Source organism: Peromyscus maniculatus, chromosome 7 (assembly GCF_049852395.1).
Source record: "Peromyscus maniculatus bairdii isolate BWxNUB_F1_BW_parent chromosome 7, HU_Pman_BW_mat_3.1, whole genome shotgun sequence".
NCBI lineage: Eukaryota > Metazoa > Chordata > Mammalia > Rodentia > Cricetidae > Peromyscus > Peromyscus maniculatus.
In genome coordinates this window covers 59,161,003-59,172,524 of record NC_134858.1, presented here as the reverse complement: position 1 = coordinate 59,172,524, position 11,522 = coordinate 59,161,003, and the positions used below count along the sequence as shown (strand labels likewise).

At 48.8% G+C, this 11,522-nt stretch overlaps 1 pseudogene; it reads right to left on the bottom strand.

Annotated features, from left to right (window-relative positions):
- Window positions 1–265: 265 nt before the first annotated feature.
- LOC102928768 (small ribosomal subunit protein RACK1 pseudogene) lies at window positions 266–1,781 on the bottom strand (annotated as a pseudogene).
- Window positions 1,782–11,522: the final 9,741 nt, after the last annotated feature.

Genomic DNA, 11,522 nt, shown 5'->3' with positions numbered 1-11,522 from the left:
ACTGAGGGCTGTTGATGTGGCTCAGTAATTAAAGAGTGCTGGATGCTCTTCCAAAGGGCCTGGGTTCCCTTCTTAGCACCTACATAGTGGCTTACAACGGTCTGTAACTCTCATTCCAGGGCCTCCAGTGCCCTCTTCTGTCCACTGTGAGCACCAGGCACACACATACATGAAAGCGAAACACCCATACACAGAAAATAAAGTAGAAAAAATAGTATTTTTTCCCAGAAAGTCAGTCTTATTTCTAAGCCTCTGTCATAAACTTTTAGTGCGGATCAGTGGTCACCTGCCGCACTTGCACTAGGTTACCTGTATAGCCGGCAAACAGAGTCTGGCCATCAGCAGACTGCAACAGAGAGGTACACTGTTGTTGGTTGTTTTTACTCTTTTTTTCTCTTTACTCTTTGCTCTTTTGGGGGCTCGCCATCCAGCTCCCAAATAAACCACACAGAGGCATATTCTTACTTATAGATGCCCGGCCTTAGCTTGGCTTGTTTCTTGTCAGCTTTTTTTTTTTTTTTTTTTTTTTTTTTTTAACTTAAATGATCTCACCTACTTTTTGCCTCTGGGCTTTTGTCTTTCTCTATTCTGCATACCTTTCTTTACTTCTTACTCCATGGCTGGTGGTGTTGCTGGATGGCTGACCCCTGCTGTCCTCCTCTCTTTCTCTTGCTCCTTCCTCCCCTTCTCCCAGATTTCTCTTTCTATTTATTCTCTCTGTCTGCCGACCCTGCCTATCCTTTCTCATGCCTTGTATGGGCTGTTCAGCTCTATATTAGACCATCAGGTGTTTTAGACAGACCCAGTAACACAGCTTCACAGAGTTAAACAAATGCAACATAAAAGAATGCAACATATCTTTGCACCATTAAACAAATATTGCACAGCACAAACAAATGTAACACACCTCTTAACTAATATTCCACAGCAGTACACTGGGGCCACTCTACCTTGTTGCCGGTGCCGGTAATGTCTTGCTTCAGTTCATCTACAGTGATCTCTCCCTCCAAGTCCCAGATCTTGACACTGGGGCCAGTGGCAGCACAGAGCCGGCAGCAGTTCTGGCTGAAGCACAAGGCATTGATGATGTCCCTGTCATTTGTGTCCCCGCCATCTCTTCATTGAGAGCCCGCAGCATAGCCTGACCATCCTTGCCTCCAGAAGCACAGAGAGACCCCTCTGGAGAGACTGTTGCTTTGTTTAGACAGCCATTGTGGCCAATGTGGTTGGTCTTCAGCTTGCAGTCAGCCAAATTCCAAATTCCATCCCTTGACCAGCTCGTTCCATCCACAGGAGATGATGATAGTCGATGCAGTTTGGGGAGAAGCGGATACAAGATTCTGTATAACTCTCATCATGGACAGTGTATTTGCAGATACCTAGAGAATTTCCTAGCTTTATGGTCTTGTCCTGGGATCCAGAGACAATCTGCTGGTTGCCAGAGGAGGCGGCTATGATCAGCACATCCTTGGTATGGTCTACAAATTGTCTCATGGATCTCATTGTGAGATCCCAGAGGTGCTGTGTTCCATCCCAGGAGCCTGAGAGGGAAACGGGCCATCAGAGGAGATAACACCACTAACAAAGTAGGAGTGACCTTGCAGAACATGATGTGGTACGCCAGAGTTGGTCTTATCCCTAGTCAGCTTCCACATGATTTGAGGGCCTTGTCTTGAGACATGGACAGGGTCATGTCTGGGAACTGCAGGGTGGTGGCAATCTGTGTTATCCTGCTGTAACTGGACCTTGAGGGTCCCAGGAAGGGTCATCTGCTCGGCCATGACTGCAGCTGATTAGAGTGTCTCCACAGAGACAAGGATGGCGCTGGACAGCTCAGGGAGGCATGCACTGCAGTGGCAGCCACCACGACCCTGTGGAGAAAGTGTATACAGTAATATTTTGTATTTTTTAAGAAGTATAAGAAAGAGGAAGTGAGCTGAGCACCAGCGGTCATCTGTCTCTGCTTCCTGACTGTGGACACAATGTGACCAGCTGCTGTCACTTCCTGCCGTGGTCCATTGTGTCCCCTTGAACTGTGAGATGGAATAGACTCTTCCTCCCAGAAATGGTTTCTTTTCAGGTATTTTAAATCACAGCAGTGAGAAAAAGAGGCCCTCCCCGGAATGGGCCAGGATGTTCCAGAAGACTAAGCTAGCTCCCTCAGGCTCCCCAGCCTCCCATTCTAAGCGTTCCTTAAACACAGCCTCCTCAGCTTTCCGAGGAAAGAGACAGTGGCTAGGCTGTGGGCTTTAGGCCAGACCCATCTGACCTCTAGCTTAGCTACTTGTGTCCAAGATGGCTCAGTGTGTTGATTTGAATGCTGTGTCCTAAGTCTTGGCATTCCAATGCTCATGCCCCTGCCCAGTTGGCGGCTGTTTGGGGGAAGCTTAGGAGGTGGGGCCTTGCTAGGGGAAGATTGCCCCTGGGGGTGGGATTTGAGGTTTCAGGTATGATCTCTCTGCTTCCAGCTTGCAGATGGTGACGTGGGCTGCCAGCTGCTGCTCCAGATGCCACGTCTCCCTGCTACCTCTGCTCTGCCATCGCCGACTAGTATCCCTCTGGAACCACAAGTCCCCAGCCAACTTCTGTGTGAATTGCCTTGGTCCTGGTGCTTTTCCTTTTCTTCTACTGAGTCGTCTTGCTGGCCTTCAGGTGGGTTCTCATGTCAACCTTATTTGACAGGATTCCGACTTCAAATCCGGTTCTGCAGGAGAGACCGCAGCACCACACATAATTTGCCTAGTCCCTGTGAGTGAGACTGAAGACATCAGGTCTCGGCTCCCTTAGCCTCTGAAGAAGAGGAATAGATAGGGAAAGCCATTATAGAACCATAAAGAGCCAGTCAAGAGGTGGTGCCTCATGCTCTCACACTCCTCTTCCAGGAAGTACTGTGTCCCACGTGTCTCACTGGGCAGCACAGACTTATTCCTCCCGATCCATCACTGGGCTAGCATGTCCCTGAGTGCACCGACCCAGCTTCCACCTTCTACAGGAATTCTTTATGTCTGCCTCATAGTCAGGGTCCAGTCAATGATAGCCCAAATAGATTATGTCAGCGAGTATATATATATATATATATAACATTGTGTGTGTGTGTGTGTGTGTGTGTGTGTGTGTGTGTGTGTGCATGGACACGCATGCTGCATTGTGTACATGGAAGTCAGAGGACTTATGGGAGTCAGTTTTCTCTTCATCATAGGAGTCCTGCAGTTCCAACGCAGGCTTGCCAGCAGGTGCCTTTACCCACCAAGCCATCTCGCTGGGCCTGCTTTTTGTTGTTGTTGTTTGTTCTGATACAGGGTCTCATGTATGCCAGGCTGGCCTGGAACTCCTTCTATAGCTGAGGATGACTTTGAACTCCTGCTCCTTTTTCCTCGACCGCTTGAGTCCTGAGATGACAGGTGTGTCACCATGCCTGGATTATGGCATGCTGGGGATTGAACCCAGGACCTCATGTATACTAGACAAGCACTTGACCCTCTGAGCTGCCACCGTAGCCCCCGCAATGAGGTTTTGAGATGTGGCATCACTCGGTAGTTTGTACATCATCTGTAGCCGTTCTGTGCTCAGATGGCCAGAGTTTGGTTATTGCATCAAAGATGCTAAGTTGGAAATAGTGACCTGGTCTCTTGCAGAGAAAAATTGCTGGTCCCTGGTTAGAAAATAGGCAGGTAGAGGGCAGGGACAGGCTCTTATTCACCTCAATCCCCAGCACGGTCCTCTGCAGAAGGGAAGATGGACTTCCATAAACGCTTAATTATGGGGGAAGCATCCAAGCTGGAGAGCGTCAATGAAGAGCATCCAGAGGAGACAGTTAAATTACTCAAGAGCAAAAGCAGGTTTCAAGGACTTTAAAAGCCTTCATTTACATACACAGAGTTGATAAGCTAATTACCCAACAATCTTGTCCTAACCAGTAAAGCTGCCCCCTACGGTCTTGTTAGATAACACCTTGTTAACCTGGCTGTCTTGACAATAATCAAAGTTCAATTTTCTGTAATCCGCACTTGACTCTGCCACCTCTCCCATCTCTCTTTAGTCTGAAGTAGACTTTAAATAGACAGTCCTGCTGAACTGGAAGGGCTGTGCAAATAGTCAGCCCCACACCCGAGGGTGGCCTTCCTCAGATGGCAGAGGCTGGCTGAGGGCAGCCTGTGTTCACCTGGCAGGCACTGCAGACTCACTACCCAGGAGCCACAGCGTCTCCAGGGCCCAGGGAAAGGAGACTTGGAGGAAGTTTAAAACACATTGCTTTCAAAATTAACATTCCTTGCAAGTGACCATAACCGACATGAAAGAATGTTTACTTAAAAGTCTACTAGGCAAGTGGCATTATGCTGATTGCACCCTCACTCCTAGGGTTATTCATAAATTAGATTAAGTGAGTGATGTGGTTGCATTTAAAGATGGTTGCCATGGTTTAGGGGCAAGTCCTCTGGAAGAGCGGGAAGACTTCTTAACCACTGAGTCATCTCTTTAGGCCCTGAAGATGATGTACATTTTGGGGTTCACAAAGCTCATCTAGATTTAGGGACTTTAAGAACCAGGACACAGCCATGTCTTTGTTTTTTTTTTTTTTTTTTTTTTTTTTTTTTTTTTTTGAGACAGGGTTTCTCTATCTAGCCTTGGTTATCCTAGAACTCACTCTGTAGACCAGGCTGGCCTTAAATTAATTGAGATCTGCCTGCCTCTGCCTCCCAAAGAGCTGAGATTAAAAGTGTGTGCCACCCTCTGTCCTTCCCCCGCCCAGCTGGGTCTTACAGTTGCAGACTTCACACACACATGACTTTTTATTTATTTATTTTGTGTCTGTGCCCATGAATGGAGGTCACAGGACACTTGAGGGAGTTTGGTTCTTTTCTTTCACCCCGTGGTTGTACTAGGGATGGAACCCAGGTTGGCGGGCTTGGTTTTAGGCATCTTTGTCTGCTGGGTCATCTTGCTGGCCCACGCAAACATATGAACTGTGAATGCTTTGTCAGGCGACTTCTAGGGATTTGTCATGATTTATGTGGAGGGGGAGCTCTGAAATCCAGTTTTTAAAAAATTTATTTTTTTATGTATGTGTGTGTGTGTGTGTGTGTGTGTGTGTGTGTGTGTGTGTGTGTGTATACACATGCTATACATGTGCTGGTGCCCTTAGGGACCAGTAGAGGGCATTGGATCCTCTGGAGTTGGTGTAACATAAGCTTTGGTTTGCATGTGTCCCCAAAGTCTGTGTGTTGGAAACTGTCACTAATTTATGTATTAATGGTAAGTGGAAGCAAAGTCTTTGGGAGGTAATTGGGTTAGATGAGGTCATGAGGCTGGGATCTCTGTGACAACATCAGTCATTATTGTCTGAGCCATCTCTCTAGCTCTCTGAAGGACTTTATGTAACTAAACCCTTGCCTACAAACAAGCCAGATCCCACATTTCAGGCTCAGTTCAGCCCAGAATTGTAAAATGATGGCCACTTTGACTCATAGGAAGTTCAAGAGAGACCAAAGCTGGCACCCCTGCTTGGTCTTGCTACACAATGCAGGAAGAAGGTCCTTGGGCAGTCACTGAGCGGATAGATGTTGGCATCATGTCCCTGGACGTCCCAGTCTTAGAACCATGAGCCAAATACACTATCATTTACAACCATCCTGTCTCAGGCACGTTGTTATAGCAACAGACATTTTCTTGGTGGACAGTTTCGAACAACTGAGAAACAGGCAGGGTGAGGCTGACTTAGTTCTTCCTGGGCCCAGATCCTCATCCTCTTTCATTTTACAGAGGAGGAAGCCAGTAAGAACTTGGGCTCGTCTATGTCAGGCAAGGCTAGGACTGTCCCCTTACTGTGGCTTCTGATAACAGAGGCAGCAGGTGAGAAGGGCCTTTCCTATCAGAACGTGGTTAGGGAAGAGAGAGGCTGGCTTAGGGTTCAACTTACCTGCAAAGACTTGTATGTGTGCAGGTGTATGTGCATGTGTGTACATGTGTGTGCACATGCCTGCAGAAGCCAGAAGTCAGCCTCAGGTGTTCTTCAGAAAGTATCTACCCCCTTCCCTCAAAACAGGGTCTTCCCCTTTTACCTAGAACCCCAGGACTAGTCTAGGTGCTCTGTCCAGTGAGGCCCTGGACCCACCTGTCTCTGATTCCCCAGTGCTGGGATTCCAAGCGTGCACCACCACTCCCGGCTGCCTTCTGCGGGTTCTGGGGGTTGAACTAAAGTCCTCAGGCTGGTGCAGCAACGTTCCATCTCCCCAGAGCCTCCTAAAGACTTCTAATGTAACAACACTTTCCCACAAACAAGCCAGTTTCCACAATTCAGAATTCAGTTTAGTTTGGCATTATAAAATGGTGGCCCATGTGAGCTCAAATGAGGGCCAAGGAAGGGGGCATCGTGTGGGAATCGCTATCTCTGTTCTCACAGTGTCATCCGGTTTTTGTCTTTAGCAGTTTGGCCCAAGACTGGTGATGCCATTTGCAGATCCCTGGGCAGAATGAAAATATTGGGGCCTCTGTTCAAAAGCTATTCTGAATTCCAAGAGAACAAAAGGAGAACATTAGACCGAGCTGAGCCTTCAACCAGCGGGTCACTCAAGTGAAGCTGGCATGGGCCATGGCCTACTTTGTTGCTTCTTTCAAGGCCATGTCTTGCCTATACATATACTTTTTAAAAACTTTAAAAATTGCTTTATTTTAATTTTATGTGTATCTGTGGTTTGCCTACATGTATTTGTATGCACTATGTGCATGCCTGGTGTCCTCAGAGCCAGAAGAGGGTGTCTGATACCCTGGAACTGGAGTTATGGACGGTTTTGAGCCACCGTGTGGCTGCTAGGAATCAAACGTGGGTCCTCTGGAAGAGCAGCCAGTGCTCTTAACTGCTGATCCATCTCTCTAGCCCTCCCATCGTATACATAGCTTATTTTATTATTGTATGGGCATGAATGTTTTTCCTGCATCTATGTCTGTGTACTATGCATACGTCTATACTCATAAGAAGCCAGACACAGCACTTGGTGCTTGGAACTGGAATTACAGATGACTGGGTTGCCATGTGGTTGCTGGGGATCAAACCTGAGTCCTCTGGAATAGCAGTCAGTGCTCTTAACCATGGAGCCATCTCTCCAGCCCTGTATAAATATTTTTTTTTGAGTCAGGGCCACACAACATAGCTCCGGCTGGCCTGGAACTGTCTATGTAGGTAAGATTGGTCTTGAACTTATGGAGATCCGCCTGCTTCTGCCTCCTAAATGCTGACATTAAAGGTGTGTGCTACCACGTCCAGCTGGTTTTGAAGACATTTAAAGTGAATATGAAATTCAATGGCTGAAGGATGACTCTGATTTTAGCATTAACCAGACTTGGGTTCCTGCAGAGAAGCATTTTTTACGAAAGGAAAAGTTTGTCGCCACTCCCCCCTCCCCGTATGTGTGTGTGAAGATCCTGGTAAGCCACGAGCCACATGGCAAGGTATAGATTCATGGAAATAGATTAATTTAAGCTATAAAAACAGTTAGCAAGAAGCCTGCCATGGCCATACAGTTTGTAACCAATATAAGTCTCTGTGTTTACTTGGTTGGGTCTGAGCGGCTGTGGGACTGGCGGGTGACAGAGATTTGTCCTGACTGTGGGCCAGGCAGGAAAACTCTAGCTACATCATCCTCTGTTGCTCTTCCCCCTCATTCATTGAGGCAGGTCTCTCAGTTGAACCCAGAGCTCACCGATGTGGTTAGTGGTTTGTCTCTCTAGCCAGTTTGATCTGAGGCTCCGCTGTCTCTGCCTTCTGAAGTTGAAGGTAAAGACAGTCTTCCAAGCCTGTCTGGCTTTACAGGGTCGTGGGATCCAAACACTGGCATGGCCAGTGATTTAGCCATTGAGCCACCCCCCCCCCCGCCCCCCAGTCCCAGAACTGGATTTCGCAGAGTGACTCATTAATCGAGCGTTCTGGGTACCACTCCGCTTCTTCAGTGATTCACCGGCTTGCACTTGCTGGTGTGTGCAGCCCTCATCATCCTCATTAGCTGGCACATCCCAAGAGAAAGCTGCCCTCACCAGGGTGTTTCAAGCCCGCGCTAGGTACTATGCATTCAGGTAGAGGAGCATCCCTGCCTTGTAACAATTAACCCCTCCCACGAGGGCCTGCCGTGATCGTCTTTCCTGCTGGCAACCCTGAGGGTGGCACGGGCTGAGAATGTGCAGATGGGGGTGGGAAGAGCTTTCTTTGCTTGAGGACTTACATTTTCAGAAGCAGGAATACCACATGCTGGGACACAGGAGAGCAGTGGGAACAGGCCTGGTCCTGCCATCGCCTCTGACTTGGGCCACTGAAGGGTGTGTTTGTGTGTGTGTGTGGGGGGTGAGGCACAGCGGGCCTTTGAGAAGGGACTTCTGGGTGTTGCTGCTCCACAACAGAACTTCTCTACTCACATCTTAATCTACTCGGAGGCCCGAGACCTTCCCAAATGCAAGCTCACCGGACTTCCGGCTGCCCAGAACATACTGCTTCCCCAACCAGAAACCCTGCAGTTTGCCTAAAGAGGGCCTTTGTGCAGCAAAGAGGAGACTGACCGCTAGACTCTGAGGGTCCTGTGGTGCCAGCAGGCCCTGCTTCGATTTATTTATCCAGTGGGAGCGTCCTTCCTGGGCCTTGAACATGGCAGTGGCTTTGTTTTAGTCTTAGGGGCTGGAAAGATGGCTCTTTGGTTAAGAGCTCTTGCTGTTCTTGCAGAGGACTCAGGTTTGGTTCCCAGAACCCTACAGAACAGTTCACAAATGCATATAACTTCAGCTCCAGGGGCTGACAGCCACCTTGTGGAGCCAGTGCCACACGACAGACAGTAAGCCAATAGTCTTTCCCGCCCTGGGTTTGTTCAGCGTAGACAATACAATTTTTCCCCCTGTGAACTCAGACTGCTCTGCCATTCTGCCGACCTTCATGGTGTCCTTGAACAACCCAGACCTCGTCACCCTTTGGTGGGGGGCGTGGTGGACAGAAGAGTGCATGTGTATCTCAGCTCTTGGGAAAGAGGGCAAGACTGACCTTCCTCTGACCCTGAGGAGGTGAGTGAAGTGCCTTTCATAGTTGCTACCCGGGTCAGAAGCCACAAAGGGATTAGATTTGGTGCTGCTCCTAGGACAGCTGTCTACTTTTCATTTTTAATCACTGTAGGAGATCTCTGAGTGGGGCTGGGGGGGACTCAGTGGGTCAGAGTACTTGTTGCTCTGCCAGAGGACCCAAGTCCAGTTGCCAGCACCCACGATGGGTGGCTCCCAACTGCCTATAATTGCAGCTTTAGGAGATCTGACACCCTCTTCTGGCTTCTGCAAGCACTACACACACACACACACACACACACACACACACACACACACACACACACACACACAAATAAATTTTTAAAAATTTAAAAAGAAAATTCTTTTTTTTCCTTGGAGCTGAGGACTGAACCCAGGGCCTTGTGCTTGCTAGGCAAGCACTCTATCACTGAACTAAAACCCCAACCCTGAAAATTCTTAAATAATAAGGCTTTAGTGAGAAGAAATGATTGAATCACCACTGGCCTCACTCTGTGTGTGTGTGTGTGTGTGTCTATGTGTACACATTTTTCTATGTGTGCACATGAAGGCTAGAGGTACAGTTTCTTGGGCCTGCTGTCCATTATTTTGAGACAAGGGTCTCTCATTAGCCCGGAGCTCACTGAACAGCCTGTGCTGGCCTAGTGAGCCCCAGGAACATCCCTGTTTCTACCTTTCTGGGGGCTGGGATCACAAATGTGTACAGATGTTCTTAGCTTTTGTACCTTGCTTCTTGGGATTGAACTCAGGTCCTTGTGCTCCCAAGGCAAGTGTGTTACCAACTGAGCCAACAACTCCCCGCTTCTCGGCTTTGTATTTGAGCCATGCCCCCACTTCTCTCAGACAGAGACCCAGCCTCCTCACTTCTGTGTCGTCAGAAATCAGTTGTATAGCTGGTGTCCTCTTCTATGACCTTGGGGCAGTGTCTTCCTCTCTCGGAGCATCCAATAATCCAACCAGTACATAGACCCACACACTAGTCCTCCCCTAAGTGGGGAGGTGCTCCAGGAACCGGGAGGGTTGTGGTTCAGAAGAAGGCAGTCTCAGGCAGGTCAGTCATGGAGGAAGCTTGTTAGGATATCCGAAACAGTGCTTGCTGGCCAGGCAGTGCTTCTGCCGGGTGTGTGTGTGTGTGTGTGTGTGTGGGGGGGGAATGGCCTGAGCCTCGTGTTCCTTGCAGGAACATATTCTGCTTTTCATATCCAGAGGCTGAGGCTCAGGGAGGTCAGATCCAGCTAGCCAGAGCCCGGAGCTCTCGAACTGTATGCCGCCAGCGGAGGGGGCAGAGAAGACAACTTTGTGGGCCTGGGGGGATGGCTCAGTGGGTAGTGTGCATGCTGAGCAAGAATGAGGGCATGAATTTATCTCAGCAATCATGGACGAAGTCAGGCATGGCAATGCACACCTGTAATCTAGTACTGGGAGGTGGAGACAGGAGGATCTCCATGAATACCCACTGCAGCCAATCAGTGAGCCCCAGGTTCAGTGAGAGGCTCAGTTTCAAAAAACACAGAGCAGAGTGATTGAAGAAGATACCCAGATGTCCATATCTGGCCTCCACAGGCATGCAGGTATACATGCATGCACATGCGAGAGGGAGAGAAGAACACTTATTTTTGGGGTTCCTTTCCCCTTTCCTGCAGTCTCCCAGGTATTCAGAAACTCCCACCCTAAAAATTTCCCATTTGAGGCAGCTGCCTCCAGGAAAAACAGAAAGGCCCAGTGGGCTTCTCGGGAAAGAAGTCAGTCCCAAGCCTCCATCTCTCAGAGAAGTTGTTATTAAATTCTATGCTGGGCCCCGACCTGGATTTAAAGATTTGCAAGAAGACAAATGCCAAACAGATGCCCATTAGGGCCCTGACAGCCGAAGCTTAAAGATAACATTTACATTCTGCCGGGGTCTGTATCTCTCTGTTCCCCACTCGGCCCCTCTCCTGCCTCCAGTGGGATCAATACCTCGGCTGAGGTTACATGGAGGTGGTCACATTCTTCTAAGCTGTTTGCTCAGCGCTCGGTTTGCTCTGCTAACACGCCGGCTACTTCTTCCAACAGGCCTGTTTGCCCAGCATTAGGGCTGTTTGCCCAAACACCTAGTCCAATCCGAGGGGGCTCAGCTTTCTAAACAGTTGGTCCCCGAATCTGTCAATCAATAACACCAATTGGGTTCCTGACATGGACAGTGAGTGTGGCCAAGTCTAATATTTGCCCAAACACGGCCCGTCCCCACTTTCCCAGCACCTGACAGTCCCCAGCTTGACAAGAAGGACATTCGCCAAGCGCACAGGCTGCTGGGAAGATACATTGTTGTCAAACAGGGACCGATTCCAGGAGAGAAGGGCACATAATAAATATGACGGTCTCTTTATGAGAGGTAATTTACTGAAACGCATGGCCATTTACCTGCTCATCTGTCCTGGTGTCATTAAAAGTGGCAGGCGCAGGCTCTGGCATCTCCTGGGCTGGCAAAGTAG